At 38.0% G+C, this 26,907-nt stretch overlaps 1 non-coding gene across 1 annotated transcript; it reads right to left on the reverse strand.

The window, feature by feature from the left end:
* Nucleotides 1-9,884: 9,884 nt before the first annotated feature.
* On the reverse strand, nt 9,885-10,013 carry LOC132489668 (small nucleolar RNA SNORA25). Its single transcript, XR_009532059.1, has one exon. It is a non-coding gene; the product is annotated as a small nucleolar RNA SNORA25 (small nucleolar RNA).
* Nucleotides 10,014-26,907: the final 16,894 nt, after the last annotated feature.

Here is a 26,907-nt window from a genome sequence, read left to right on the forward strand (position 1 = left end):
ATGGTAACTAGGGCCTGTGAAGATTACAAAGAAATGAAGACTGGTTGTCACCTAGTTCGGCAACTGGCATAATTATGGCAAAGACCTGTGAGGTTTGTCAGATTAGGAAAGTATGGTGTGGGGTGTATAAGGATTCTCTAGGGGGGATGTGACACCTTCCCATGATACAAGATTCTAGTAGCATAAATTTGGATGATAGGGCATTTGACCCTTATATGGATACTGGGGGGATCACAAAAAGTCTAGATTCAGATTCCCATGTATTTATTGAGTGTTTATTACATACTTGAGGTGTTTCACATTGATAACCTTATTTAATAAATATAGTAACCCTTAAGGTAAATGCTGTTACTCTCACTTTATGAATGAAAAAAAAATGAAAGGCAAGGAAGTCATATGGTTTTCACAAAGTTACACAAGCCAGTTCTTGGAAGAGCTGGGATTGGACCTAAATTTTTAAACTTCTACACCAGGGTTCCTTCCACTCTCTCATTCTGATTCTAGGTGTATGGTTTCCTGCTATACAATAATTCTTTTTCCTTTCTTTTTTTAATTGAATAAATTTGATATGTAACATTGTGTAAGTTTAAGGTATATAGCATGTTACTTTGATACATTTATATATTGTAATATGATTGCTGATGTATCAGTATTTATCATTTTATATAATTATAATACAATATTGTCCATATTCATTGTACCTTGCATTATATCTCTGTGGCTTATTTACTACTAATTACAAGTTTGTACCCTTGAATACCATCTCTCTTACTCCTTCTCACCCCCAATAACAACCATTTTACTTTGTTTTTGTCAAATATTAGTCAACAATATATGCTGGAGTTTAATTATGGGCTCTTCATTGTATACCATTTGTCTATGTGTCTATTTTAGTGCCAGTACCATACTGTATTGATTTGTATGGCTTTTTAGCATAGTTTGAAATCTGGAAGTGTGATACCTTTGGCTTTGTTCTTTTTTCTCAATATTGCTTTGGCTATTTGGTATCTGCTGTGGTTTCACACAAAATTTAGAATTCTTTCTTTTATTTCTGTGAGGAATGCCTTTGGTATTTTGATGGTGATTGCATTAAATCTATACATGGCTCTGGGTAGTATTTATTTATATTTTCCAACATATATAAATATTTAACAATATTAATTCTTCTGATTCATGAAAATGGTATATCCTTCCATTTGTCTGTGTCTTTTTCCATTGCTGTCAGCAAAGTTCTGTAGTCTTTATTGTACTGATCTTTTACTTTCTTGATTAAATTTATTCCTAAGTATTTTATTGTTTTTGATACTATTGTGAATGGGATGGTTTTTCTTATTTTTCAGATGCCTTCTTATTATTGTAAAGGAGTGCAATTAATTTGTTTGTTTATTTTGTATCCTGCCACTCTCCTGAAATCTTTATTAATTCCAACAGTTTTTTTACTTTGGGATTGTTTGGGACTTATATATATAAGATTATATCATTAGCAAATGATGACAGTTTTACTTTTTTCCCTTTAATTTGGACGTGTTTAATGCTTTCATCTTGCCTAATTGCTCTAAGTAAGACTTCCAGTACTATATTGAATAGGAGTGGTGAGAATGGGTATTCTCGCAGTGTCCCTGATCTTTAGGGAAACACTTTCTGTTTCTCTCCATTGAGTATTATGTTAGCTGTGGGTTTGTCATATATGGCCTTTATTATGTTGAGGTATGTTCCTTCTGTACCCAGTTTGTTAAGAGCTTTTATCATGAAATGATGTTGTATATTGTCAAGTGCTTTCTCTGTATCTGTTGAAATGATCATGTGATTTTTATCTTTTATTGATTTGATGAGTTACATTTATTGATTTGCATATGTTGAACCATTCTTGCATCCCAGAGATAAATCCAACATGCTGTATAAGCCTTTTAATGCATTTTTGAACTTTCTTTGCTAATATTTTATTGAGAATATTTGCATTTATATTTATCAGGGATATTGGTCTATAGTTTTCCTTTCTTTTGGTATCCTTATCTGATTTTGGTACCAAAGTGATGCTAACTTCGTCAAATGAGTTTGGAAGTATTCCCTCTGCTTTGGTATTTTGGAAGGCTTTGAGGAGGATTAGTGTTCATTCTTCTTTAAATGTTTGGTTGAATTCTTCAGTGAAGCTGCCTGGTCCCAGAGTTTACTTTGTTGGGAGTTTTTTGATTACTGATTCAATCTCTCTACTTGTTACTGTCTGTTTAGATTTTCTATTTCTTGTTGACTCAGTCTTGGTAGGTTGTATATTTCTAGAAATGTATCCATTTCTTTTAGGTTATGTAATTTGTTGGCATATAATTGTTCATGTTACTCTCATAATTCTATGTATTTTTGTAGTATCAGTTGTAGTGTCTCTTTCATTTCTAATTTTATTTAATATTTGAGTCTTCCCTGTTTTTTTCTTATCTAGCTAAAGGTTTGTCAAGTTTTTCTTTTTGAAGAACTGTTTCTTAGTTTTGTTGATCCTTTCTATTGTTTTTCTGGTCTCGATTTCATTTATTTCCACTCTGATTCTTAGTGTTTAACTTCCTTCTGCCAACTTTGGGGTTAACTTCATCATTTTCTATCTTCTTGAGATGTAAAGTTAGGTTGTTTATTTGAGATGTTTCTAATTTCTTAACATATGCATTTTATTGTTATAAATTTTCCTCTCAGAACTGCTTTCGCTGCATTCCACAGTATTTGATATGTTGTGTTTTCATTTTCATCTCTTTTGAGATACTTTTTAATTTCCCTTTTGATTCTTTGAGACAATGACTGTTTAGAAGTGTGTTGCTTAGTTTCTAAATATTTATGTATATTCTCACTTTCCTCTTGTTGCTGATTTCTAGTTTTATACCATTGGGGTCAGAGAAGATAGTTGCTATGATTTCAAACTTCTTCAATTTGCTATGATTTGTTTTGTGGCTTATCATGCTATCTATCCTGGAGAATGTTCCATGTGCACTTGAAGAATGTGTATTCTGTGACTGTTAGATGAAATATTATTTTAAATTTATTTATTTTTATTTTTGGCTGTGCTGGGTCTTTGTTGCTGCGTGTGGGCTTTCCCTAGTTGTGGCGAGTGGGGGCTACTCTTCGTTGCAGTGTGCAGGCTTCTTATTGCAGTGGCTTCTCTTGTTTCAGAGCACAGACTCTAGGCACGTGGGCTTCAGTAGTTGTGGCATGCAGACTCAATAGTTGTGGCTCGTGGGCTCTAAAGTGCAGGCTCAGTAGTTGTGGCGTATGGGCTTAGTTGCTACATGGCATGTGGGTCTTCCCAGACCAGGGCTGGGACCTGTGTCCCCTGCATTGACAGGCAGGCTCTTAACCACTGCAACACCAGGGAAGCCTTAGATGAAATATTTTGTATATGTCTATTAAGTTTGTTGGTTTTACAGTGTGGTTTGATTCCAACATTTTCTTGTTAATTTTCTGTATCGATGAGTTATCAATTGCTGATAGTGGGGCTTTGAATTTCCCTAAAATTATTATATTGTTGTCTTTTTCTCCCTTATGATCTGTTATTAATTACTTAATATATTTCAGTGCTCAGGTGTTAAGAGCATATATGTTTACAATTGTTATGTCTTCTTAATATATTTACCCCTTATTTGTCTCTTGTTATTCTTCTTGGCTTGATGACTTTGTCTGATACAAGTATCCTTCTCACTTCCATTTGCTTGGAAGTAAATGTAGCCTTTTCACTTCCATTTACTTGTAATATCATCCTTCATACTTTCACTTGGAGCCTATGTGTGTCTTCAGAGCTTAAATGAATATTCTGTGGGCAGCACATTATTGGGTCTTGTTTATTTATCTGTCCAGCCACTCTTCACCTTTTGGTGTAGTCAGTACACTTACATTTCTGGTGATTATTGATATGTAAGGGTTTACTATTGCCATTTTATCTTTTGCCTCTGGTTATTTTTTGTCTCCTTTTTTCACCCCACCCAGTTGTCTATCTTTGTAAGTTTGTGGTTTTCCATGGTGATTTGCTTAGTCTCCCCATTTTTTATGTTCTGTGTTTTTACTTTAGATTTTTGCCTCCATCAGTTTTATATAAAATTTTTCAGATAAAATATTCCTTTTTCTGCTAATAGAAATTTATCTTCATTTGCCTATAAAGCTTCAATCCTTTTACTCTTCCCCTTTTTTATATTGATGTCACAAATGGTTTTATGTTGTGATTTTTCTTGTTATAGTAACTATAGTTATTTTTAATGCTCTTTTAAAAAATCTTTTATACCATAGTTAAGAGTTTAATATACTGTTTTAAAAAAGAGTCATAGTATTCTGTTTTCCATCTCAGAGTTTTGTGTACTTTAATCTTTCTGTTTCAGCTTAAAGAACTTTCAACACTTTTTGTAAGGCAGGTCTTGTGATGGTGAACTCCCTCAGCTCTTGTCTTTCTGGGAAAGGCTTTATTTCTCCTGCATTTATTTTATTTTTTTAAAATTTTTATTGGAGTATAGTCAATTTACAATGTTGTGTTAGTTTCAGGTGTACAGCAAAGTGAATCTTTTATACATATACATATATGTACTCTTTTTTAGATTCTTTTCCCATATAGGCCATTACAGAGTATTGAGTAGAGTTCCCTGTGCTATACAGTAGGTCCTTATTTGTTCCCTATTTTACATATAGTAGTGTGTATATTGTCAGTCCCAATCTTCCAATTTATCCCTCCCCCCACTTACCCCTAGGTAACCAGAGTTTATTTTCTACATCTGTAACTCTATTTCTGTTTTGTAGATAAGTACATTTGTACCTTTTTTTTGTAGATTCCACATATAAGTGATATCATATGATATTTCTCTTTTTCTGACTTATTTCACTAAGTATGACAGTCTCTAGGTCCATCCATGTTGCTGCAAATGGCATTATTTCATTCTATTTTATGGCTGAGTAATATTCCATTGTATATATGTACCACATCTTCTTTATCCATTCCTCTGTCGATGGACATTTAGGTTACTTCCATGTCTTGTAAATAGTGCTGCAATGAACATTAGGGTGCATATATCTTTTTGAATTATGGTTTTCTCTGGATATATGCCCAGGAGTGGGATTGCTGGATCATATGGTAGCTCTATTTTCAGTTTTTTAAGGAACCTCCATACTGTTCTCTATAGTGGCTCTACCAGTCTGCATTCCCACCAAGAGTGTAGGAGGGTCCCCTTTTCTCCACACCCTCTCCAGCATTTATGTTTGTAGATTTTTTTGATGATGGCCATTCTGACTGGTGTGAGGTGATACAACATTGTAGTTGTGATTTGCATTTCTCTAATAATTAGTGATGTTGAGCATCTTTTCATGTGCTTTTAAACCATCTGTATGTCTTCTTTGGAGAAATGTCTATTTAGATCTTCTGCCCATGTTTGTGATTGGGTTGTTTGTTTTTCTGATATTGAACTGCATGAGCTGTTTGTGTATTTTGGAGATTAATCTCTTGTTGGTTGCTTTATTTGCAGATATTTTCTCCCATTCTGAGGGTTGTCTTTTCATCTTGTTTATGTTTTCCTTTGCTGTGCAAAAGCTTTTAAGTTTCCTTAGGTCCCATTTGTTTATTTTTGTTTTTATTTTCATTACTCTAGCAGGTGGATTGAAAAAGATCTTGCTGTGATTTATGTCAGAGAGTGTTTGGTCTAGGATTCCTCTTAGAGTTTTATAGTGTCTGGCCTTAGATTTAGGTATTTAATCCATTTTGAGTTTATTTTTGTATATGGTGTTAGGGTGTGTTCTGATTTCATTCTTTTACATGTAGCTGTCTAGTTTTCCCAGTACCATGTATCGAAGAGACTGTCTTTTCTCCATTGTATATTTTTGCCTCCTTTGTCATATATTAGCTGACCATAGGTAAGTGGGTTTATCTCTGGACTTTCTATCCTGTTCCATTGATCTGTATTTCTGTTTTTGTGCCAGTACCATATTGTTTTGATGACTGTAGCTTTGTAGTATAGTCTGAAGTCAGGGAGCCTGATTCCTCCAGTTTCATTTTTCTTTCTCAAGATTGCTTTGGCTCTTCAGGGTCTTTTGTGTTTCCATACAAATTGTAAACTTTTTCTTTCTAATTCTGTGAAAAATACCACTGGTAATTTGATAGGGATTGCATTGAATTTATAGATTGCTTTGGGTAGTATAGTCCTTTTTACAATATTGATTCCTCTCAATCAAGAATATGGTATATCTCTCTAACTGTGTCATCTTTTATTTCTTTCATCACTATCTTATAGTTTTCTGAGTACAGGTCTTTCATCTCCTTAGGTAGGTTTATTCCTAGATATTTTATTATTTTTGATGGGATGGTAAGTGGGATTGTTTCCTTGATTTCTCTTTCTGGTCTTTTGTTGTTAGTGATAAGAATGCAAAAGATTTCTGTGTATTAATTTTGTATCCTGAAAAATTTCCAAAATTCATTAATGAGCTCTAGTCATTTTCTGGTAGCATCTTTAGGGTGTTCTGTGTATAGTATCATGTCATCTGCAAACAGTGATAGTTTTACTTCTTTTTTTCCAATTTGGATTCCTTTCACCTATTTTTCTCCTCTGATAGTCATGGCTAGGGCTTCCAAAACTATGTTGAATAGTAGTGGTGAGAGTGGTGATACTTGACTTCTTCCTGATCTTAGAGGAAATGCTTTCAGTTTTTCACCATTGCAAATGATGTTTGCTGTAGGTTTTTCATATATGGCCTTTAATATGTTGAGGTAGTTTCCCTCTCTGCCCACTTTCTGGAGAGTTTTATCATAAATTGGTGTTGAATTTTCTTAAAAGCTCTTTCTGCATGTATTGAGATGATCATATGGTCTTTATTCTTCAATATGTTGATGTATCACACTGATTGGTTTGTGGATATTGAAAAAATCCTTGCATCTCTGGGATAAATCTCACTTGATTATGGTATATGATCCTTTTAATGTGTTGTTTGAACCAGTTGCATTTCCAAAGGATGATTTTCCTGGATAGAGTATCTTTGGCTGGCCTTTGTTACCTTTTAATATTTTGAATATGTTAATCCATTCTCTCCTGGCTTATAGGGTTTCTGCTGAGAAATCTGCTGATAGTTGAATGTGGGCATGCCTTTGTAGGTTACTGGGTTTTTTCCCCTCACTGCCTTTAAAATTCTTACTTTATTGTTGACTTCTGACAGTTTCAGTATGCATTTTGGAGAAGAGATAGAAAGATACCTCTTTTTGCATTGAGATAAAATGTGTTCTATTAGCTTGTGGACATGTGTATCCAGTTCCTTCTCCAGATTTGGTAATTTCTCAGTTATTATTTCTTTGAATATGCTCTCTGCTCCATTCTCCCTCTCTTCTCCTTCTGGAATACCCATTATTCTTATGCTGGCACTTATAATGGAGACAGATAGTTCTTATAGGGGTTCTTCACTTAAAAAAATCTTAGTTCTCTCTCCTTCCACCTGAATAATTTCTATATGTCTATCCTTGAGCTCACTAATTCTCTGTTCCATATAATCTGCTCTATTTCCAGTGCATTCTAATGCATTGGAAAGTTCTTCAGTTCCAGAACTTCTGTTAGGTTTTTTTTTTTAGAATTTCATTCTCTTTGGTAAAATACTCATTCTGTTAATTTTATTCCTGAGATCACTGTATTGCCTTCCTGAGTTTTCTGGTAGCTTGTAGCTTCTTGAATTTCTTCATAACAGCAATTTTAAGTTCTTAATCAGTTAGACCACAGTATTCCATGTCTTTGGGTTTGGGAAAATTGTCATTTTCTTTTGGTGATACTGTATTACCATGATTTTTCATGTTTGATAAGTGTCTCTGCCACCACATTTGAAGTCTTCTGTATGATTCTTACACCAAATGTGCTCTTGACTTAGTTCAGTTTCCATTAGTTTTACATTAAACTTTATGACCCCCAGCTTTTGCCTGATCCCCAGTGATGGCAGAGAACTCAACAATGTGCTGAAGTTAACTGAGTGAACCTCTCCCAAAAAGGCTATAGAGGGTTGGGAAATGAGACTTTTTCCCTATTAAAACTTGATGTGCCTGGGGCTGCCTAGATTATTATTCTTTTCTTCAGTCCCTTAATATCTTTTAAAAATTGTGTGTGCAAGCAAATAAACCTTTGAGGCACCGAGGACATTTTTTAGAAATAAAAATAAATATGAGGTTATCACATTTTGAACATACAGGTACCACACAGTACCAAGAGAATGGCAACTCAGGAGAGGGCCAGATGGGATAATTGTATGATTCTCAGTAATAAAACCCAGGAAAGAAGACCCTGTTGAAGAAAACAAAAGATCAAGTGATGGAGCTTTTTACCTTTTATTTCCTCTAGTTCTAGAGTTCCAGAGGTTACTTTTAATTTTAATTGCCCTTATATAAGGAAGATAGTCTTTCGTTACTTTCTCCCTGTTTATTAGCCTATGTGACTGTTTGTTTGTTTGTTTTGTGGTATACGGGCCTCTCACTGTTGTGGTCTCTCCTGTTGCGGAGCACAGGCTCCAGACGCGCAGGCTCAGCGGCCATGGCTCACGGGTCTAGCTGCTCTGTGGCATGTGGGATCCTCCTGGACTGGGGCACGAACCCATGTCCCCTGCATCGGCAGGCAGACTCTCAACCACTGTGCCACCAGGGAAGCCCCGCCTATGTGACTTTTGACATAAAAGGTTGGAAGGACAATATAGGGATGTTAAATGTATAGTGACAGGACCCTGTTTTTCCTCCTTCATGCTCCTGCAGAGTGGTCACTGCCTCACCATGTTTGCATAATATGAATCATCAGCATTTAGGGAGTATGTTTGAAGGTGTAGGAGGTATTTGTTGGCATAGAGAAGAAAACCACATTGCTTGGGCAATTATATTGCACTGCACCCTCTTCATTCCAGATGTATCTATCTGGGCAGAGGAAACCAAATTCTTCTACCACTTCACTTTTTTTGCTGTACACGGGCCTCTCACTGTTGTGGCCTCTCCCGTTGCAGAGCACAGGCTCCGGACGCGCAGCCTCAGCGGCCATGGCCCACGGGCCCAGCTGCTCCACGGCATGTCCCACTTCACTTTGAGTAAGCTTTCTAGAAGCTTGAAGGTCTCTCAACATTTTTAAATTGTTTGAGATCTAAGAGTTACCAACAAGGAAACATGTTTATAAATATAAGGCCATGGCCTTCATGAAACCTTTCTATGGCAAAGAAAAAATTATGGGAGAAAACAGAGGGAACTTAAGGAATTGACCTGACTACAACAAAATTTTGTGGGCAGTATGGATGATACTTGACAGATTCAAGTTTTGTTTTTAACCAGACACCCTATCCATTTTGTTCTTTGATTTCTCTCTTACACAGAAAGCCTTTAACCTGGGATTTTAGGGTATTCTTTTTATGAGACCAAAGTCACCTATAATTTTTTAATTGAATTTTGAGTTATTTATTTACTTGCCCACATCACCAATCATGGCTTACTGTGGGTGAACTGTCATGATTATGAGTGGCTACATTTTAAAATTTTTAATTAATTAATTTTCTTTATTTTTTTGGCTGCGTTGGGTCTTAGTTGTGGCACGCAAGGTCTTCATTGAGGCATCCATCCCTCCCTTCATTGAGGGATCTTTCATTGTAGCGAGTGGGCTTCTCTCTAGTTGTGGTATGCAGGTTTTCTCTCTCTAGATGTGGTGCATGGGCTCCTACGTGGGCTCTGTATTTGTGGTGCGTGGGCTCCAGGGCATGTGGGCTCTGTAGTGTGCAGCATGTGGGCTCTCTTTGAGGCACACAAGCTCAGTCATTGTGGCACACGGGCTTAGTTGCCCTGCAGCATGTGGGATCTCCGTTCCCTGACCAGGGATCAAACCCACGTCCTCTGCATTGGAAGGCGGATTCTTTACCACTGCACCACCAGGGAAGTTCTGAGTGGCTACATCTTTTTAGGAGCACATAGCACTATTAAGTGACTGTGGCATCCTCAAGAGAACTTCAATCTCTGGTCATAGTGTTAAGACGTCCTTGTTTCACAGCTCCACAAGCCCACTTGGAAATGGCCTTCATCTCTAATATTTAATTGAGGTCTATATAAGGCTGCTGGTAAAAATATTAAATTCTCATGCTGGATGCTGACAAGGTGAAGGTGACAAAGTATCCATTTCCTGGCATCCTCAAGTCCTTCAGACTGCTGGAATCACTCTTCTGTGAAATATGAGTAGAGTGGACTGAGCCCCTATTCCACATGTTGTAAGAAATCCAGCTTCTTCCCCAACATCTGGAAGGAGTTTCAGGAGTTTTGTTTCTCCTGGACATCTTTTGCTCTGATCTTCTCCATCCAGGCATTCCCTGACCTCCATATGTTTCTTTCTTCTGTGACTACTGTCCTATTTCTGTGCTGTCTTGGTCATATTGAGCATTAGTTCTATTGCTTCATTTCCTTATTGTACCACCTACTGTAAGGCTGTCACATGCAGCTAACCTTTAATGAAACTTTGGGAATGGGATCACTGATGAATGCACCACACTGATTAATGCACAATCAGATAATAAGCTTGTTGTCTGGTTAACAAACAACAAGTTTGTATATCATAATTAATAAAGCTAAGGGAATTCTTAACATGTTTCCTGGAATGTATACATTAATTTTATTTTAGTATATACTTAAGAGTAAAATTGCTCTTCATCCAATTTAGTCTTCTCAATATCTCTCTGAATTGGGTAGGAAATAAGGGAGATATTATTAAAATACAGATTCTGTCTTAGTAGGTCTGGGGTAGGCCTAAGGTTCTGCATTTGTACAGAGACCACAGGTGATGTTGATGCTGCCTGACAATGGACTATGCTTTGAGTTGGAATTATTAACACAATATTATTTATATAAATTCAAAAACACCCAACAGTGATACCCATTTTTTTGTAATCCATATATCATGGTTCACTTTGTGTCACCATGGCTATGGTACTCAGTTTGGTCTTATACTAGTATAGATGTTGTGGAGCACAGGTGCCGGATGCGCAGGCTCAGTGGCCATGGCCCACGGGCCCAGCTGCGCTGCGGCATGTGGGATCTTCCTGGACCGGGGAACGAACCTGTGTCCCCTGCATCAGCAGGCAGACTCTCAACCACTGCGCCACCAGGGAAGCCCTGGTCTAGATGTTTCTGTGAAGGTATTTGTGAAAGTGGTTAACACTTAAAATCAGTTATCTGGAGGTAAATCAGATTATCCTCCATAATGTGGTTGGGCCTCATCCAATCAGTTGAAGCCCTTAAGAGCAAAGACAGATTTCCTGAAGAAGAAGAAATTCTTCTTCAGGTTTGAAACATAGAAACCGTGCCTCACCTTTTAGTCTATAGATTTTGGGCTCCAGATTACAACATCAACTGTTACCTGAGTTTCCAGCCTGCTGACTTGCCTACTGATTGCAGCCTTGCCAGCCTCCACAATTGTGTGAGCAAGTTCTCTAAAATCTCAGCCTCCCCCGCCCCCACTGAGCTCATGCTCTTGCCCTTGCTCATTCTCCCTCCCTCTCTCTCTGTCTCTTGCCACACACACACACACACACACACACACACACACACACACACACGGTCTCCTCCTATTAGTTCTGTTTTCCTGAGGAATCTTGACTAATACAACATACGAAGAACATTAAAACAGAATGTAAAGGTTGCCTGGGAGGTGAGAGATGGGAAATTGGAATGTGGTGAGAGAATACAGATAAACAGGGACTTTGCATGGATCAGTGATGAAAATATGCCATAAACTGGGAATCATTAACACAACTTCTAAACCTTGAGGTTTAACAAAAGAGAGAATTAATAGTGAACATACCATTAGAAGCAAAAGGGGGTTGAACCTAAAGCACAGGCAGAAGATTGGTTTTAGGTAAAAGGGGCTGTTCATCTACTTTAATAGGAGGAAGAACAGGATGGATGATGCCCCTCTTTGCTCCTGTGGCTCCCATTTTCATAGCTTCTACAAGATGAAAGTTGGAAGCCCATTATTGTCTGGAGACCTGAACAACATAAAGAGCAGGAAGAAAGCCATTACTGGCAGCTGTGCAGTTCTAGATGGCATTGAAAACCAAACATAGCTAAGAGAAGGAAAGGAGGCTGGATGCAGAAGGCGACTGATGTTTTATGGGCTGAGATGCAACACTGGTGAAGAAAATACATAGTGATGCTAGAGGAAAGTCTACACACCAAGTATTGAGGGAGTGGGGCTCAGGAAGAACCCTTATTTAGACAAATGATATTTATGTGGTGGTCTGAAAACCCAAACCAATTACCCCTCTTACTGGGACAAAGGAAACATATGGTCAAGTATTTTTATTCAAAGGTGAGAGGTCTAAGGGAAAATGTCAGCTTTCCCATAATTGAGCTAGACAGTTTTATCCACACTTTACAGATGAAAAGATTTCTTAGCTTTATAGAGTCAGTGACAAAACTAGTATCTGACATTTAGTCCATTGCTCTAAGAGTGTGAGCTCTGAATTTAAGCAGACCTGGGTTCAAACCCTTGGCTTTGCCACTTACTAGGGATGGTCTTGAACAATCTTTCTATGCTTTAGGCTTTTTGTCTACAGAAAAGGTATGGAAGTAGTTACATCCTTATGAAATTGTTTTTTGAGAACAAAATGAATTCACCCTTGCAAAGTGCCTTGCTTTGCTTAGACGGGTGCTTACCACACAGTGACTGTTTAATGCCTGCTATTTCTTAGTATTAGCTGTTAGAAACAGTGATCTCAATATCCAAAAACATGAATTGTTTTTTCCAAGTGTGACCCTTTGAGTTCTTGCCTCATCTGCTAGTGACCAATGATAAGTTTTTGTTTAGTGAGATGAGTGACCCATGATAACAGTTAAGAGCAAAGCTCTTGTCCTTAATAGACTAAATTTTAGAATCCTTAAATACTTGACCTCTTAGAAAATAAAAAGGAAGATAAGATCTGTTTCATGTTTTTTTCCCCCTAAGGGTTTCAATTAAAAGTACTTCTATCAAGCAAAACATTATTACATTATGAGTAATGCATTATCCCTTTTCAGAGACAAAAAAGATGCAAGGGACCAAAAAGCACACTTTTTACCCCTCAGAATAGTTACTAGTTATGTTGAAGGAATATTTATTTTTGATCTCAGTTCATCTATATTTTTTCCTGTATTATGTCTGTGGATGTTTTTGTCTGAACCAGTATTTTGAAATTACTTCTCTATCAGTTGGGTAAATAGAAGGATGTCATCCCCTCCCTTATTTTCTACTAAGATTCTTGGTTTCCATTTAAGATGGTTTTCACCATGTTATTATGGGTTGAATTGTGTCTCCCCCCAAATTGATTTGTTGAAGTCCAGCACGTACTGTTACAAACCAAACTTGGGTCCACTTGCCTATGCACAGTGAAGCCAATCTACTGACACCGGGTTGTGGTGAAGGAAAGTGCAGCATTTATTGTAAAGTGGCAGATGAGGAGTCCAGAGCATCTAACTCTCAAAAAACCCGAACTCCCTGATGGGTTTCAGGAAAGCACTTTTTTTTTTTCTTCTTTTTCTTTTGCGGTATGCGGGCCTCTCACTGTTGTGGCCTCTCCTGTTGTGGAGCACAGGCTCCGGACGCACAGGCCCAGCAGCCATGGCTCACAGGCCTAGCTGCTCCGCGGCATGTGGGATCCCCCTGGACTGGGGCCCGAACCCGTGTCCTCTGCATCGGCAGGTGAACTCTCAACCACTGCGCCCCAGGGAAGCCCTGGGAAGGCACTTTTAAAGGCCAGGTGAGGGAGGGCAGTCACAGGGCATGTGATCAGCTTGTGCACAACTCTCTGATTGGTTGATGGTGAGGTAACAGGTTGGTGTCATAGGGGTTAACATTATCCATCCTCAGGCTCCAGTAGGTCTGGAGGCTAAGGGGCTCATGGTCATCAAGTAGTTAACTTCTTCCAATTGGTGGAGGTTTTGGCATCTCTTAAAACAACATAGGAAATGTGCATCGGATACCATTATCTAGGTACTTCAGAGAGAAGCTAAAGATTCTGTGATTGCCATGTGACTTTTTTGGAGGTGATGGATATCTTCATTACTTTGATTGTGGTGATGACATCACAGGTGTATGCATATGTTAAACTCATCAAATTGTATGCATTAAACGTGCGCAATTTTCATTGTATATAGATTATATTTTAAAACTGTTAAAATCAGTATAAATAGAGAACGAAAATAAAATGTCAGGGCAGAATTTACTTAAGTATTCTATAAGAATTACAATCAAGTTTTCAACAGCTCAGTAGTAAACATAAAGGACTGTGGGGCATGTTTTAGCTATACTAAGGTTGTGGCTTATTCCCATTTGAACGACTTTTCTTTTGGAAGGACGTTAAGCAGTGTCCATTGACATTTCATGAGATTCCTCAGCACTTCATGAAACCAGATATGGAGATGAGAATCATTCTGTGTGTGCATTAAAAAAAGAAAAAACAGTGTAAGAGTTTAAATGCATAATCAATCTCTAGAAAGATACACAAGCACCTGATAACAACAGTTCCTTAAGGACTGGTAACTGGGTGACTGGGGGCAGCAGGGAGAGGATAACTTTTCATTTGTGAAATTTACAGATATAGGACACAGGAGGTAGGGTCTTTATACAGGTAATCAAGTTAAAATGACATCATTAGGGTAGACTCTCATCCAATATGACTGATGTTCTTATATCAAGGGGACATTTAGTGACAGATACAGACAGATCACCATGTAAAGATGAAGCCGGAAATAAGAGTGATACTTCTGCAAGCCAAGGAATGCCAAGGATTTCCAGCAAACCACCAGAAGCTAAGGGGCAAGCACAAAACAGGTTCTTCCTCAGAGCCTTCAGAAGGAGCAAACTGTTGACACCTTGACCTTGGACTTCTAGCTTCCCAAACTGTGAAACAATAAATTTCTGTTGCTTCAGCTCCACCCAGTATGTGTTGCTTTGTCACAGTAACCCTAGCAAGGCAATACAATCTGTATGCAGTGATCTGGGAGAGGGCATTTTTAGCAGAAGGTCCAGACTTGTTATGTTCCAGCTCTGTCATAGACTAGCTGGGTGACCTTAAGCAACTTAACAACTTTGAAATTGTTTCCTTACATTTTTAGTGGCCTAACAGTCATCTTCACTGTTGTAGCTTCTTTGCTAGCAGAAATTACACTAGAGTGTGAGAATCCTGATACTTGCTTTCCCAGCCCCCATTATGGTCTGAGGGACACAAGGAAAAGTTGTCTGGGGATGGCTTTCTTCCTTCTTAAAATGAAAACAAGAAAGGAAACAGCTTTCTTCTTCCTTTCGTGTCAGACATTATTTCTACATGTGATGCCTGAAACTGTGGCTCCCATCTTGTCACATGAGCTTAACAGTCAACACACTGGAGGTGACAGGACAGAAAGATGGGAAACTGTTGCTTCTCACTGACGTCACAGAAACTGAACCCAAACTGGACTTGCCTCACCCCAGACTTCCTGGACTTGCCAAACTCTGTTCTAAGTGCTTTGCAGGGATTAACCCTTTTTACATTTGCAGCAATCCTAGGGTGGAGATACCATTATTTTCCCATCTTAAAACTGAGGAAACTGAAGCATAAAGTGCTTGAAGTAAATTGTCCACAGTTGCCCACACACCTAACAATAGAGCAAGGATTTAAAAACCAGCATTCTGTCTCCAGAGCCTGCCCTATTAACCACCACACTGAAACTAGGTAAACCACTCTTTTTTAAAAAAGATTAATTTATTATTTATTTATTTTTGGCTGTGTTGGGTCTTAGCTGCGGCACACGGAATCTTTTGTTGCAGTATGCGGGCTCTTTGTTGTAGCACGCAGGCTTCTCTCTAGTTGGGGCTGGCGGGTTTTCTCTTCTCTTGTTGTGGTGCGTGGGCTCCAGAGCACGTGGGCTCTGTAGTTTGTGGCACATTGGCTCTAGCTGAGGTGCACGAGCTCAGTAGTTGTGGAGCGAAGGCTTAGTTGCCCCACGGCATGTGGGATCTTAGTTCCCTAGTCAGGGAACCTGTGTCCCCTGCATTGGAAGGCAGATTTTTTACCATTGGACCAACAGGGAAGTCCCTATAAACCACTCTTGTTGGGAATTCTTTTTTTTTTTTATAGATCTTTATTGCTTCACAATACTGTGTTAGTTTCTGTATATAACAAAGTGAACCAGCCATATGCATACATGTGTCCCCATATGCCCTCCCTCTTGAGCCTGTCTCCCATCCTCCCTAGACCACCCCTCTAGGTCATCGCAAAGCACTGAGCTGATCTCCCTGTGCTATGCGGCTGCTTCCCACTAACTGTTTTACATTCGGTAGTGTATATATGTCGATGCTACTCTCACTTTGCCCCAGCTTCCCCCACCCACCCCATGTCCTCAGGTCCATTCTCTACCTCTACATCTTTATTCCTGCCCTGCAACTAGTTTCATCAGTATAATTTTTTTTTTGGCTTCCATATGTATGCGTTAGCTGACGGTATTTGTTTTTTCTTTCTAAGTTACTTCACTCTGTATGACAGATTCTAGGTCCATCCAACTCACTACAAATAACTCAATTTCATTTCTTTTTCTGGCTGAGTAATATTCCATTATATACATGTGCCACATCTTTATCCATTCATCTGTTGATGGACATTTAGGTTGCTTGCATGTCCTGGCTACTGTAAATAGTGCTGCAATGAACATTGTGGTACATGACTCTTTTTGAATTATGGTTTTCTCAGGATATATGCCCAGTAGTGGGATTGCTGGGTCATATGGTAGTTCTATTTTTAGTTTTTAAAGGAACCTCCATGCTGTTTTCCATAGTGTTGTATCAATTTACATTCCCACCAACAGTGCAGGAGGGTTCCCTTTTCACCACACCCTTTCCAGCATTTACTGTTTCTAGATTTTTTGATAATGGCCATTTTGACAAGAGTGAGGTGATATCTCATTGTGGTTTTGATTTGCATTTTTCTAATAATTAGTGATGTTGAGCATCTTTCATGTGCCCTTGGTCATCTGTACTTCTTCCTTGGTGAAATATCTATTTAGGTCTTCTGCCCATTTTTAAACTGGATTGTTAGTTTTTTTTATTTTGAGCTCCATGGGTTGTTTGTATATTTTGGAGATTAATCCTTTGTCTGTTGTTTCATTTACAAATATTTTCTCCCATTCTTAGGGTTGTCTTTTTGTCTTGTTTATGGTTTCCTTTGTTGTGCAAAAGCTTTTACGTTTCATTAGGTCCCATTTGTTTATTTTTGTTTTTATTTCCCTTTCTATAGGAGATGGGTCAGAAAGGATCTTGCTGTGATTTATGTCATAGAGTGTTCTGCCTATGTTTTCCTCTAAGAGTTTTATAATGTCTGGCCTTACATTTAGGTCTTTAATCCATTTGGAATTTATTTTTGTGTATGGTGTTAGGAAGTGTTGTAATTTCATTCTTTTACATGTAGCTGTCTAGTTTTCCCAGCACCAATTATTGAAGAGGCTGTATTTTCTCCATTGTATGTTCTTGCCTCCTTTGTCATATATTAGGTGCCCATATTTATGTGGGTTTATCTCTGGGCATTCTATCCTGTACCATTGATCTATATTTCTGTTTTTGTGCCAGTACTATACTGTCTTGATTACTGCAGCTTTGTGGTATAGTTTGAAGTCGGGGACCCTGATTCCTCCAACTCCCTTTTTTGTCAAGATTACTTTGGCTATTCAGGGTCTTTTGTGTTTCCATACAAATTGTAAATTTTTTTGTTCTGTGATGAATGCCATTGGCAGTTTGATAGGGATTGCACTCAATATGTAGATTGCTTTGGGTAGTATAGTCATTTTCACAATATTGATTCTTCCAATCCAAGAGCATGGTATATTTTTCCATCTGATATTATTTCATCAGTGTTTTATAGTTTTCTGAGTACAAGTCTTTCACCTCCTTAGGCAGGTTTATTTCTAGGTATTTTATTCTTTCTGTTGCAATGGTAAATGGGAGCATTTCCTTAAGTTCTCTTTCAGATTTTTCATCATTAGTGAATAGGAATACAAGAGATTTCTGTGCATTAATTTTGGGTCTTGCAAACTTACCAAATTCATTGATTAGTTTTAGTAGTTTTCTGGTGGCATCTTTAGGATTCTCTATGTATAGTATCATGTCATTGGCAAATAGTGACAGTTTTACTTCTTCTTTTCCAATTTGTATTCCCTTTATTTCTTTTTCTTCTCTGATTGCCTTAGCTCGGACTTGCAAAACTATATTGAATAAAATTGGCAAAAGTGGACATCCTTGTCTTGTTCCTGATCTTAGTGGAAATGTTTTCAGTTTTTCACTACTGAGTATGATGCTTGCTGTGGGTTTGTCATATATGGCCTTTATTATGTTGAGGTAGGTTCCCTCTGTGCCCATTTTCTGGAGAGTATTTATCATAAATCGGTGTTGAATTTTGTTAAAAGCTTTTTCTGCATCTATTGAGATGATCATATGGTTTTTATTCCTTAAGTTGTTAATGTAGTGTATCACATTGATTGATTTGTGTATATTGAAGAATCCTTGCATCCCTGGGATAAATCCCACTTGATCATGGTGTATGATCCTTTTTTTCCCTTAATTTATTTATTTATTTTTGGCTGCCTTTGGCCTTCCTTGCTGTGCATGGGCTCTCTCTAGTTGTGGCAAGCAGGGGCTACTCTTTGTTGCGGTGTGCGGGGTTCTCATTTTGGTGGCTTCTCTTGTTGTGGAGCATGGGCTCTAGGCATGTGGGCTCAGTAATGTGGCTTGTGGTCTCTAGAGTGCAGGCTAAGTAGTTGTGACACATGGGCTAGTTGCTCTGCAGCATTTGGGATCTTCCTGGACCAGGGCTTGAACCCATGTCCTCTACATTGGCAGGCAGATTCTTAACCACTGAGCTACCAGGGGAGCTTGGTGTATGATCTTTTTAATATGGTGCTGGATTCTGTTTGCTAGTATTTTGTTCAGGAGTTTTACATCTATGTTCATCAGTGGTATTGGTCTATAATTTTCCTTTTTTGTGATATATCTTTCTGGTTTTGGTAACAGGGTGATGGTGGCTTCATAGAATGAATTTGGGAGTGTTTCTCCCTCTGCAGTTTTTTGGAAGCATTTGAGAAGGATGAGTGTTAGCTCTTCTCTAAATGTTTGATAGAATTCACCTGTGAAGCCATCTGGTCCTAGACTTTTGTTTGTTGGAGGATTTTAAATTACGGTTTCAATTTCATTCCTTGTGATAGGTTTGTGTATATTTTCTAATTCTTCCTGGTTCAGTCTTGGAAAATTGTACCTTCTCAAGAATTTGTCCATTTCTTCGAGGTTGTCCATTTTATTGGCATTTAGTTGTTTGTAGTAGTCTCTCATAATCCTTTGTATTTCTGCAATATCAATTGTGATTTCTCCTTTTTCTTTTCTAATTTTATTGATTTGAGTCCTCTCCCTTTTTTTGTTGATGAGTCTGGCTAGAGGTTTATCAATTTTGTTTATCTTCTCAAAGAACCAACTTTTAGTTGTATTGATTTTTGCTATTGTTTTCTTTGTTTCTATTTCATTTATTTCTGTTCTGATCTTTATGATTTCTTTCCTTCTGCTGACTTTGGGTTCTCTTTCTTCTTCTTTCTCTAGTTGCTTAGGTGTAAGTTTAGATTGTTTATTTGAGATTTTTCTTGTTTTCTGAGGTGGGATTTAATTGCTATAAACTTCCTTCATTGAACTGCTTTTGCTACTTCCCATAAGTTCTGGGTCATCATGTTTTCACTGTCATTTGTTCACATGTATTTTTTTTTCCTCTTTGATTTCTTCAGTGACGTCTTGGTTATTTAGCACACTGTTTAGCCTCCATGTATTTGTGTTTTTTACAGTTTCTCTCCTGTAATTGATTTCTTATCTCATAGAGTTGTGGTTGGAAAAGAGTGTTGATATGATTTTAGTTTTCTTAAATTTTCTGATGCTTGATTTGTGACCCACAATGTGATCTATCCTGGAGAATGTGCCATGTGCACTTGAGAAGAAAGTGTATTCTGCCAGTTTTGTGTGGAATGTCCTATAAATATCAATTAAATCTCTCTGGTCTATTGTGTCATTTAAAGCTTCTGTTTCCTTATTTATTTTCAGGTTGGAAGATCTGTCTATTGGTGTAATTGGGGTGTTAAAATCCCCCACTATTATTGCATTACTGTTGATTTCCCCTTTCATGGTTTTTAGCATTTGCCTTATGTATTGAGGTGATCCTATGTTGGGTGCATAAACATTTATAATTGTTATATCTTCTTCTTGGATTGATCCCTTGATCATTATGTAGTGTCCTTCCTTATCTCTTATAACAGTCTTTATTTTGAAGCCTATTTTATCTGATATGAGTATTGCTACTCCAGCTTTCTTTTGATTTCCATTTGCATGGAATATCTTTTTCCATCCCTTCACTTTCAGTCTGTATGGGTCCCTAGGTCTGAAGTGGGTCCCTTGTAGACAGCACATATATGGGTCTTGTTTTTGTATCCATTCAGCCAGTGTCTGTCCTTTGGTTGGGGCATTTATTCCATTTACATTCAAGGTTATTATCGTTATGTATGTTCCTATTACCATTTTCTTAATTGTTTTGGATTTGTTTTTGTGGGTCTTTTTCTTCTCTTGTGTTTCCTGCTTAGAGAAGTTTCTTTAGCCTTTGTTGTAAAGCTGGTTTGGTGGTGCTGAATTCTCTTAGCTTTTGTTTGTCTGAAAAGCTTTTGACTTCTCTATCGAATCTGAGTGAGATCCTTGCTGGGTAGAGTAATCTTGGTTGTAGATTTTTCTCTTTCATCACTTTAAGTATATCCTGTCACTCCCTTCTACCCTACAGAGTTTCCACTGAAAAATCAGCTGATAACCTTATGGGGATTCCTTTCTATGTTATTTTTTGTTTTTCCCTTGCTGCTTTTAATACTTTTTCTTTGAATTTAATTTTTGTTAGTTTGATTAATATGTGTCTTGGTGTATTTTTCCTAGGGTTTATCCTGTATGGGACTCTCTGTGCTTCCTAGACTTGGGTGACTATTTCCTTTCCCATATTAGGGATGTTTTCAACTATAATCTCTTCAAATATTTTCTCAGACCTTTTCTTTTTCTCTTCTTCTTCTGAGACCCCAGTAGTTCGAATGTTGGTGTGTTTAGTGTTGCCCCAGATGGCTCTGAGATTGTCTTCAATTCTTCTCATTCTTTTTTCTCTATTCTGCTCTTCAACAGTTATTTCCACCATTTTGTCTTCCAGCTCACTTATTCATTCTTCTGCCTCAGTTTTTCTGTTATTGATTCCTTCTAGTGTATTTTTCATTTCAGTTATTGTGTTTTTCATCTCTGTTTGTTTTTTAGTTCTTCTAGATCTTTGTTAAACATTTCTTGTATTTTCTCCATTCTATTTCTGAAATTCTGGATCATCTTTACTCTCATTACTTTGAATTCTTTTTCAGGTAGATTGCCTATTTCCTCTTCATTTATTTGGTCTTGTAGGATTTTACCTTGCTCCTTTATTTGTGACAATTTTTTTGTCATCTCATTTTTTTCTGTTTTCTTTTTTCTGTTTATGATTGAGATTGTGTTCCTGTTTTACCCGTTGTTTGGCCTGAGGCTTCCAACACTGGAGTTTGTAGGCTATTGGGTAGAGCTGGGTCTTGGTGCTGAGATGAGGACCTCTCTGAGACCCCTGTGACTATTCCCTGGGGTCTGAAGTTCTCTGTTAGTCTGGTAGTTCAGACTTAGAACTCCCACCGCAGGAACTTCTGCCTGATTCTGGGCCTTTCACTCTGGGCTTCCTCCCGTCTCCTTGGGCATCAGAGTCCCCCACCAGTGGCTGGAAGGTGCCCTAGTTGTGGGGAGATGCTAATTCCATGTCTTCTCACACTGCCATCTTGACTCCACCTCTGTTTCCCATTTTTGTACTCATAACTCCCTCCTCCAACAGTAAGGAACTTAGGTCCCCTTAATAATTTTTTAGAATAAATTTGTGATTTTGACATAATTTTAGACAACAGAAAAGTTGCACAGATAGAACCAAGAGTTCCTGTATACTTCTCACTCGGTTTCCCCTAATGTTATCATCTTGAATAACCCTGGTACTATAACCCTGGTACATTTGTGAGAAGTAAAAATTAACAGTAGTAATTAAACTCCAGACTTCTTTCATATTTTACTACTTTTTCCATTGATGTCCTTTTTCTGTTCCAAAATCCAATCCAGGATACTGCATGGCATTTAACCCTTGATATTTTTAAAGATACTATCCAAATAGTGCTGGATCTGCAGCATGATGTAAGGTGTAGGCCTCTTTCCTGTGCCCTTTGATTTAAATTCAAACCTGTGGTCTTTCTGAGTAAAACTGAATCTTTATGTCAGTTTGAAGGAGAGAGGTTTAGAGATGTCACCACACACTAGTAGGAAAAGTCACGTGAAGTAGTCACTTTCTTTCCCACAAGTAATAAAACTTCAATATCACAATATTTCCTTTACAAGAACATGGGCAATGTGAATGGTGACTTTATTTTCACTGAGTGGGGTTGGCTCAGATGGACGAGGAGAACTAAACTTCTGCTAGATTTTAGTTTACCCTTCTCCCTGAAATGAGCCAGGCTGGGTATCAGAAATTTTTAAATGCATTATTTTAATTTTACAAAACTTGTTGTAGTCATTGTTCTCTTCATTTCCGGAGTTGAGAAAATTTAGTCATGAAGTATTTAAAGAAATTTTCAACATTACATAGCAGACAGCATCAGGGAAAAGAAGCATCAGACCCAATTTCCCTGATTACAAAACTGTGCCCTGCCAGCTGTGTCACATGGCTACTGCCCACCATGGGATCAATCAGAATAGAATGTGTGTATATGGAAGTACTTGTAGCCTTCAAAGTGGAACAAAAGATGAGTATTACAATCATTGCAAACTTTAATAATTTCCTAATTTGTTCTATAACCTTTTTTGATTCTTGCATGTGTGAATTTACATACAGGTAAACCATACTTAGGTATCACACTTTGAAGATACTCTGAGCAGATGCTTTATCCTAAAATATAAATTTTTTTTGTCTCATGTGTAAGTGCAGCAGAGGGTCTCTATTTTTATATATTATGGATTTCTAGAAACTTATGTAACTGCTAAAAATTGAACAACAGGCTCAATATTATAAGAGGATTTCCTTTCACAGAATGCCAAAAATACAGAATCCCTAAATGTATTTTGACTTTTAGATGTCATGCTTGAGACTGTGTTATAATAATTTTGTTTACTATTTTTAATTTTGTTTTTTGTGAAGAAAGAGACTTGACTTCTCTGGCCCCAATATACTTAGCAGTGAGTGCACAATTAATACTTCAAACTGATGAACCTCTGGTTGGGGATAAAGATGCTTGGTTTCTAGCATATCTAAAAATATACCTCTTTATCTAACTTCTACACCACTTATTACCTTCAGAAAGATACTTAACCTCTTTGGCCCTGATTTACTCATCAGTAAAATGGGATATAATAATCACACCTACCTGATAGGGTTGCTCTGATGATTCAGTAGGATAATATGTGTAAAACTTGTTGAGTAGTGCTTGGCATATAGTAAGTACTACATAAACCATCTGTTAAATAAATAAGGCTAGTGCTTCATTACAAAAACAATGTAATGGTAATAAACCTTCATCGATTTCTTTCTATATTGCCATATTTTACCTCAGTACAGTGGAGAAAAGTAGTTTGTCTTAGTTACATGAATAGTTAATTAATAGAGCCAGGATTCACATCATGGGCCTGAATCTGAAGCCTACTCTTCCTCCCCCTAAGCCTTCCAATTTCCTGAGATGATAAAAGAATTTAACATGCTTCTCCAGCTTCCCTCCTCCCTGCCTCAGAATGTTTCTGTTATGCCCCTTTCCTTTTCACCCTTGAGTTCCTTCTCTCTTATCTCAGAGGTGTCAAATCCCCTTTCTTTTCCAGTGTGAACTTGTTCACTTTGTGGATGATTCCTTCCTCCGAGACTCTGCCTTTTCAATCTCTTTTTTGATCTCTAGTCTTTCTTTTCACCTGTGACTCACCTCTTCTTCCATGTTTAGTCTGCATCCTCAGTTCAGCCTGGTGTAGGAGTCACATTCTAATCTCAGGTCTGCCCCAGTTGTGTTCATTTAGACACACAAGTCCGAAGTTTCTCAAGTCCCTCACTTAGACAGCAAAAGACAACTCCAAGTTTCCAACTCATTTATCGTGTAGAACAATTGAAGGCATTGTGTAGACTTCTCACATCTGGGCTGTGCTTGAAGGTAGAGCCTCAGAATTCATAACCAAGGAGTTATGTAGGTAAGTAGATGTTCTTGCCCTAAGAACGTTCTGCCATCCTCTTTTCCCAGCTGGTTCAAACTACAATGTTTTTCTCCCTCTGAGTTTTGGGACACAAACTAGCATGACTTAGTACTTTAGAGTGCACACAAGAATATTATTAGATTTTAGAAGACTCACTATAAAAAATGTGTTCTTTCTTGTTTGCATTAGCATTTCCTGAAAGCGTTTGTCCACTGAACTTTTTTTGCATTAAGCTAATACAGGGTTCTCCAGAGAAACAAAACCAATATGGGGGGGAGGGGCAGAGAGAGAGAGAGAGGGAGAGATTTATTGATATGTTAAGGAATTATTACACAGAATTGTGGAGGCTGGCAAGTTCAACATATACAGGAAAGGCTGGCAGGCTATAGACCCAGGGAAGAGCTGCTGTGTATTGCAGTTTGTGTCCAAAGGCAGTTTGCTGGCAGAATTTTTTTTTTTTTTTTTTATACTCAGGGAGGTCAGTCTTTATTCTCCTAAGGCCTTCAACTGATTGGATGAGACCCACCAACATTATAGAGGATAATCTGTTTTGCTCAAAGTCTACTGATTTAAATGTTAACACTCATCTAAAAATATTTTCATAGAAACATCTAGACTCATGTTCGAGCAAATATCTGGGTTACATGACCTAGCCAAAGTGACACATACAATTAATTGTGACAGCTAATTAACCTAAAAATAGTATTTTATGGACAACATATTTTATTTTTTATAAATTTATAAATTTATTTATTTATTTTTGGCTGCATTGGGTCTTCATTGCTGTGCACAGGCTTTCTCTAGTTGCGATAAGTGGGGGCTACTCTGTTGCGGTGCACGGGTTTCTCATTGTGGTGGCTTCTCTTGTTGTGGAGCACAGGCTGTAGGCACATGGGCTTTGGTAGTTGCATCACACACGTTCAGTAGTTGTGGTCCCAGGCTCTAGAGTGCAGGCTCAGTAGTTGTGGTGCATGGGCTTAGTTGCTCCCGTGGCATGTGGGATCTTCCTGGACCAGGGCTTGGACCCATATCCCCTGCACTGGCAGGTGGATTCTTAACCACTGTGCCATCAGGGAAGCCCAATGGAGAACATATTTTAGAAATACAAGCCAACAGTGCTTTAATGCTAGGCCAAGGGTATTTAGACTTTATCCTGTAACTAGAGAAGAATTCTAAGTGTTGAGCAGAGCTGTGACATGAAGTTCAGGAAGATTATTTCAAAGGAAGATAGATCACAGAAAGGAGAGACTAAGTAGGGAGGAAAAAAGAGAACTTTTTTTAATGGTCTAGGCAAGGTGAATTAAGGGATAAGCAGGAGAGTGATAGCAGGAGTGGGGAAGGCAGAGTGAATTTCAAAAACATTTTGGAAGTACAGGTGAGAGACTGGGTCAACTGACCAGATTTGGGGGCTAAAGAAGGGAAAGTTCGGTGATAGTGCTAAGGCTTTCAGCCTTGGTAACTAAGAGGATGGCCATGGCACTGGAAGAAGCAGGAACAGTGCAGGAGAAGCAGCATTTATAGGTGCTGGTAGGACCTCATATGTGGATAAATAAAAAACAATCTGGCTTCTTAATAATTTAACGTTTATTTGATTGCTTATAAAGACAATTGAAAGCTGGAATTAATAACTTCATGGGAGCTGCATGAGGAGAGTATAGCTATGCATATCACTTAATTATTGTGTCAGGCCAAATTTTTTTTATTTCTTTCTAAAGAAGAGGAACAGAAGAGATATTGGCAAAAAAACTAAACGCTCTTCAGCCACTAGCTCTTTGCTCAGAAGTGGTGAATACTGACTAGTGGACATTCATAAAACCAGCCCAAGCTAGCAGTTATTGCTGAATTCATCATAGGCAATATTGCTGAGGCAGGGAGAATCAAGGTCAAGAGGCTTGTCAGGATTTGATAAAGTCAGTGGCCCATAGTAATAACAGTTCTATTTTTTCTTTTCAATTTTTTTTTCGCTTTCATTTGCCCTTATTCTTTGTTGCAATGAGCAATTCCCTAAGTTTGGCTTAACCCGCTGGCTCTGACAAAGATACTATTCTCATTTTCTACACTGTTTACAGTTATTTTCCTTTTGTGTGTTATCTTTGACTGAGATGCCTACCAGCAGATTTGCACAAAGGAAACCTGCCAACCTTGGAGTTTTAAGAGGAGGGTCAGGAAATGATTTGCATAAGCCTATTACTATCAACCAGTGTGGGTTGAAGGAAGTCACAAGAGCCCAACTAGTTAGAGTTGGAAGAGATCATCTAGGCTGTTGCCCTCATGCCACAGATAAGCAACCAGAGGTCTGGATAAGTTAAAAGACAGTCTGTAAGTTAAAGGCAGGGCTTGGAGCAGGAAGCCTGTGGCCTGATTTTCAGTCCAGGAGTCTTCTGCTGCACCATGATCTAAGCACCCAGCCTTGTGACAGACCCTCTGCAGGATACAAGAGAAGTGCAGACATGAATTATATGTTTGAACAACAACAATAAAATTTTTCTTAGATAATTAAAGGCACTGGCTCTTCATGCGTTGGGAAAGCTTTAGGTTCATTTTGCCAGATCATCTCAGTTTGAGTTTTTCCACCAGACTTACAAAACATTGTGACCATTTAAAAATCCTTTTCCTATTAAATCTCTAGATGAGGGCCAGGGACAGTGAC

The sequence above is a fragment of the Mesoplodon densirostris genome, chromosome 4, assembly GCF_025265405.1.
Source record: "Mesoplodon densirostris isolate mMesDen1 chromosome 4, mMesDen1 primary haplotype, whole genome shotgun sequence".
NCBI lineage: Eukaryota > Metazoa > Chordata > Mammalia > Artiodactyla > Ziphiidae > Mesoplodon > Mesoplodon densirostris.